At 51.8% G+C, this 5,547-nt stretch overlaps 1 pseudogene; it reads right to left on the bottom strand.

Annotated features, from left to right (window-relative positions):
- Window positions 1-672: 672 nt before the first annotated feature.
- LOC101552383 (prohibitin 1-like) lies at window positions 673-1,740 on the bottom strand (annotated as a pseudogene).
- Between the last annotated feature and the right edge of the window lie 3,807 nt (window positions 1,741-5,547).

The following is a 5,547-nucleotide window of genomic DNA, read 5'->3' as shown; positions in this document are numbered from 1 at the left end:
GGGGCCGAGGTGAGCGTGCCAGAGAGAAGGCAAGGAAACTGATCAAGATGGTGTGACCGGGCCAGAGCGACAGTACAGCGAGTAGAGCATTTGCTTTGCACGCGGCTGACCCGAGTTCAACCCCCGGCATCTCATATAGTCCCCGAAGCACAGCCAGGAGTGATTCCTGAGTGCAGAGCCAGGAGTAACCCCTGAGAATCGCTGGGTATGACCCAAAAAGGGGGAAAAAAAAAGATGGTGTGACCAAGGAAGCTATTATTGTGGGCGATTGGGGCTCAGTGGTGCTGGGGGGGGGGGGTGGTCCCTGGGAGTCAGTGGGGTGATCCACCCAAGGACCCGGGTCATTGGGGACTTTTTGTTTGTTTTTTGGGGGGCCACACTCTGCGATGCTCAGGGTTTACTCCTGGCCCTGCACCCAGGAATTACTTCTGGCGATGCTTGGGGGACCATTTGGGATGCCAGGAATCAAACCCAGCTTGGCCGCGTGCAAGGCAAGTGCCCTCCCCACTGTCCTATCGCTCTAGCCCCTAGACATTTATTTCTTTATTTAGAGATCAAAAAGTGATTTTTACTTTCATTTCCTTCGCTTGAAGCCAATCATGAAATTGTCCCAGTGATTTCTGGGGTGGGGTTTGGGGAAGGCGGTACACTGTGCCCCAGCTGGCCCGGGCCTCACTGGGGCAGCTGCAGGAGCACCCACTGTCCTGCTGGCAGGGAGGGATGCTCTGGGAGCTGGAGAGCTGGTGACGGGGCCATGTCCCGCGTCGCTTGCACCTTGCGCAGCTTCGTCAGACTGATCCCCTCAGTGGCGAGCGAGTTTCTGATTAGCTCGGCCGCCTGTAAGTGAGTCACCTTCGGCAGAGATGACGGCCGCCTTCTTCTGCTGCTCAGCCTTTTCCACCACAAATCTGGCTTTCTCTGCTTCTCCTTCTTCTCCTTCTCCTCCTTCTCCTTCTCCTTCTCCTTCTCCTTCTTCTTCTTCCTTCTTCCTTCTTCCTTCTTCCTCCTCCTCCTCCTCTTCCTCCTCTTCCTCCTCCTCTTCTTCTTCCTCTTCCTCCTCCTCCTCCTCCTCCTCCTCCTCCTCCTCCTCCTCCTCCTCCATATGGGATGCTGGGGATCGAACCCCGGTTGGACGCGTGCAAGGCAAACACCCTACCCGCTGTGCTATCACTTCGGCCCACCTGCTTGGCTTCTGCCGCTTTTGTGAACTCCTTCCCGAAACTCAGATGCATCAAGGACACGTCGTCCAGGGTGAGCCTGAACGTGAAGGCGACTGCTCGTTCCGTCAGGTCATCGCTCACCTGCCTGGAGACCGGTTCCCACTGGGTGATCCGCTCCTGGGGATCAGAGAGAGCCACCATGGACTCTCTTTGGTGATGGACGGCAGCACGCGCTTGTCGTGGTCCTCATGGATGCTGGTGCAGATGTGCAGCAGCTGGCTGGCCAGCAGCCGGAAGAGGATGTGCAGGGTGATGTGGACGATCTGTAAGTCTTTGCTGTCCATGATCCCAGGCACGTTACGAGGCTGAGAGTGGCAATCCAAGATGATTCATTTTTGCACTCAAGGGATAAGGAAACGAGGCCCTTCCCCCCCACAATGCCCTGCACATCTCGAAACTGGTCAAAGATGACAGCTCTGTGCCCAGTGTTCACATTGTACAAAGCCCGGCTCACCACGCCTCCTGCCACAGCTAAAGCCAGGCTGAACTTGCCAAGGGACTCAGACATTTGGGCAGCCATGCCTCCTTCTGCTGAACCCACTCACGGCTGCTTCTACTCTGACCTCCCCACGAATTCTTCCTATTGATTTATTTTTTTTTTTATTTTGGGTCACAGTTAGCTGTACTCAGAACCAACTCCGCAACTCTGTCCTCAAGGATCACTCCTGTCGGTGCTTAGGGAGCCATATGGGGTACTGGGCATTGAACCCAGTTTGGCCACACGCGAACACCTTACCTGTGTACTCTCTTCCTGGCCCCGCACCTGGTTAGACTTTTGTTTTGTTTTGTTTTGTTTTTTGGGTCACACCTGGCAATGCACAGGGGTTCCTCTTGGCTCTGCACTCAGGAATTACTACTGGCAGTGCTCGGGGGACCATATGGGATGCTGGGAATCGAACCCGGGTCGACCGCGTGCAAGGCAAACGCCCTACCCGCTGTACTGTCACTCCATCCCCCCTGGTTAGACTTTTAAAAAGACGTAAGCAACATAACTAGAAGCGTTATTGGACCTGGACTGGACACTGCCTTCTAAAGACGTTTTGGGGTCCATTGAGGACATCTGAATGGGTTCTTGATGTTAGATGACACGAATGTGTACAGAAAGGGAAGGGGGAAATCTTTGACTGTAAAGCATGTTTTGTTTGTGTTTTTTTTTTTTTTTTTTGCCACTCCTGGCAATGCTGAAGGGTTACTCCTGGCTCTGCATTCAGGCATCACCCCTGGTGGTGCTTGGGAGTAGTGTTGGGTATCTAGTGTGTTGGGTATCCAATCTGAGTCAACCTCGTGCAAGGCAAGCACCCTAGCTGCTGTACTGTCTCTCCAGCCCCAAGCATGTTGTAATTTTGTAGGATCCCACAGGGTCTTCATTCACACGTTTGTACTTAGAAAGATCCTGAGTGTGATGCTACACCCTTACTCAGGACCCTTGTGACTGAGGTGATTTCCTGTTCCTGACTTGCATGTTAGAGGATGGATCTTCCTCTGCACATAGAAAAGCCAGGGGTGGTCTTTCTGGCGGGTCAAGTCTAATGACACAAGCCTTAGAAAACCAGGAGCGTTTTCTCCTGCTGGTGACAAAAGGAGAAGCCAGAAGTCATCGAGATTGAAAGTATGATGTGCCGTTCCGGGCTGGGGGACAGGCAAGAGGCAGAGAGCAGTGAGTGAGAAAGTGGGGGCCTCAGTCCAAACGGCACAGGGCCTACGTTCAAGCACTCCACCGTCAGAGGCGAGCCCAGCAGGGCTGACACCTGGATTTTGACCTTGTGAGACGCAGAGTTAGAGAGACCCACGTGCTCCCCTGACTTCTGACCTGGCAGATAATAAATCTGGGGGTGTTTTTAACCTGCTAAGCTGGTGGTCATTTGCTTTTCAGCAGTAGAAGACAGATACGCTCTTAGTTGTTAATGGGGATGGCATCAGGGTGGTGAGAGTGTGAAATTTCAAAATTATTTTATTATATATATATAATAAAATTATTTTATTATATATAATAAAATTATATATATATATATTTGGTTTGGGGGCCACATCCAGCTGTGCTCAGGCCTTATTCCTGGTTCTCCACTCAGAGATCACTCCTGATGGTGCTCAGGGGACCATATGAGGTGCTGGGGATTGAATCCAGTTTGAGCATTTCAGATGGAGGGTATGGTCCAGTGGTTTGCAGTGGGACTGACCTGCTGTTCTATTAAAGGGATATCAAAAAGCACAGTCTTTTGGGTTCCCGGAAGGGAAGCCATCCCCTGACTTTCTCCCCGCCCAAGACAGTCTGCTGTGACGTGATTTTGAACCTCCTGATTTGTGTGGTTTTGTCCACCTATGTTATGTCCCAGCCGTGTTCAAGGCAAAACATCTTGCCTGCTGTATTAGCACTATCGCCCTGCCCCTGAAAAAAAATTTTTTTTTATTTGAACATTTCTTTTCTCTTGGGGTTTTGGGACTACATCTAGCGGTGCTCAGGGCCTAAATCTGACTCTGTGCTCAGGGACCGTTCCCAGCTGTGCTGGGGGAAGTGGCCGGGGCATGTGGTAGTGGGGATCAAAACTGGACCTCTGCATCAAGGCATAAGGGCCACCTTGCAAAACCTAGTTTGAGTGTTTTGAATGAAGTACGGTCCAGTGATCTGCAATGGGCCTTTCAATTAAAAGGATATCAAAAAACACAATCTTGGGGCTGGAGCGAGAGCACAGCGGGTAGGGCGTTTGCTTTGCATGCAGCTGACCCAGGTTCAATTTCCGGAATCCCATATGGTTCTCCGAGCAGCGCCAGGAGTAATTCCTGAGTGCAGAGCCAGGAGTCACCCCTGTGCATCACCGGGTATGACCCAAAAAAGCAAAACAAAACAAAAAACCCCACAATCTTTCGGGTTTCTGGAAGGGAAGCCATGCCTTGGATTTTCTTTCCACCCAAGACAGTCTGCTGTGAGGTGATTTTGGACATCCTTATTTGTGTGAGTTTTGGTTTTTGGGTTTATTTTTTGTGTGTGTGCTTTTTTTTGGGTCACACCTGGCAATGCACAAGGGTTACTCCTGCATTCAGGAATCACCCCTGGCGGTGCTCAGGGGACCATATGGGATTCTGGGAATCGAACCCGGGTCGGCCGCGTGCAAGACTCCAGCCCCAATATTTGTGTGGTTTTGTCCCACCTATGTTAATATTAACATCAAATTTTTAATTCAATCCCTTTGTTTTTTGCTTGAAGAAAAGAACACACACACACACACACACACACACACACACACCCTGAATATTTCAGCTCCCTCTTGAGCAATAATATTCAGAAGGTCATGGCTTGGCTGTGCGGGCTTTCCCCTCACACGTCAGAATGCATAGCCGTAGTTATTAAGGAAGAGGGTCCGCGCACCTCCAGTGGTATTCAAACAGGGCTGGGAAGGGCTGATCCCGTATAATCCTTTCCACGCCTTGGCTCCAGTTGAAAACAAAAGCCTGCAAGGGGCTTGGCTCCTGGGTGCCTGGCAACTGCCGCCTCGACCTGCCCACCAATGCCTGCAGGCTGTGGCACCCCCTGCCCCAGCTCCGGCCTGGCCCACGGAGGGACACGAGAACTCCGGGGGGAGGAGGTCAAGCCTGGCATTGTGCGTCTGGCAACTGCTCTGGCCGTGGCTGGGTGTCCTGGGTCCCAAGCAACCCAGTCTGGACTCCAGCCACTTTGCCTCCCGAGGAAAAGACTAGAAGCGTACAAAGCGCAGGGTCAGTTCATCAGATGTACGCTCAGACATAAGCCGACGGAACGTAGGGTCCACTTTTTTTGTTCCCAAAGGCAGGCCAGCACAGCTTCGGGAGGGAGTTGCACAAATATGATGTCTGCTATGACTGGGCCTCCTGGAAAAATTGATCCCAGCTTTTGCGCCGTCTCGGAACCTCGTGGAAGTGACTTCACTTCTTTGACTGTTTACCTGGACGTGGGGCTGATGAAGGTGGCTTTGGCGGAATGCTCAGAGGGAGCACACTGCAATTCCTACTAAAATAATATTGATGCAGCTGGGCTCCAAAGGGCCAAGGTGCGTGAGGCCCGGTGCTGTCCCTGAACACCAGTGGGATTGACTCCCGAACATGGAGCTGGGAGAAGCCCCTGAGCACTGCTAGGTGAGGCCTTAGAGCAAACAAAATATGTAGATCCACAGGTGGCTGTGTTTGGGGTTCTCAATCCTTGGATGTGAAGAACCACTGGCTATACAGTCCCATCACTGGGCTCTGCCCGTCTACTCTGAGCCCTGAAACTGACATCAGGCCTTTTCAGCACCCAATCTTCCAGAGACTTCTTACATCAGGTGAGTGATAGGGAAAGGGCTTTTTTTTTCTTTCC

Source organism: Sorex araneus, chromosome X, assembly GCF_027595985.1.
Source record: "Sorex araneus isolate mSorAra2 chromosome X, mSorAra2.pri, whole genome shotgun sequence".
Lineage (NCBI taxonomy): Eukaryota > Metazoa > Chordata > Mammalia > Eulipotyphla > Soricidae > Sorex > Sorex araneus.
Note: the sequence above shows the minus strand (reverse complement) of the source record. Positions and strands in the feature narration are given on the sequence as shown.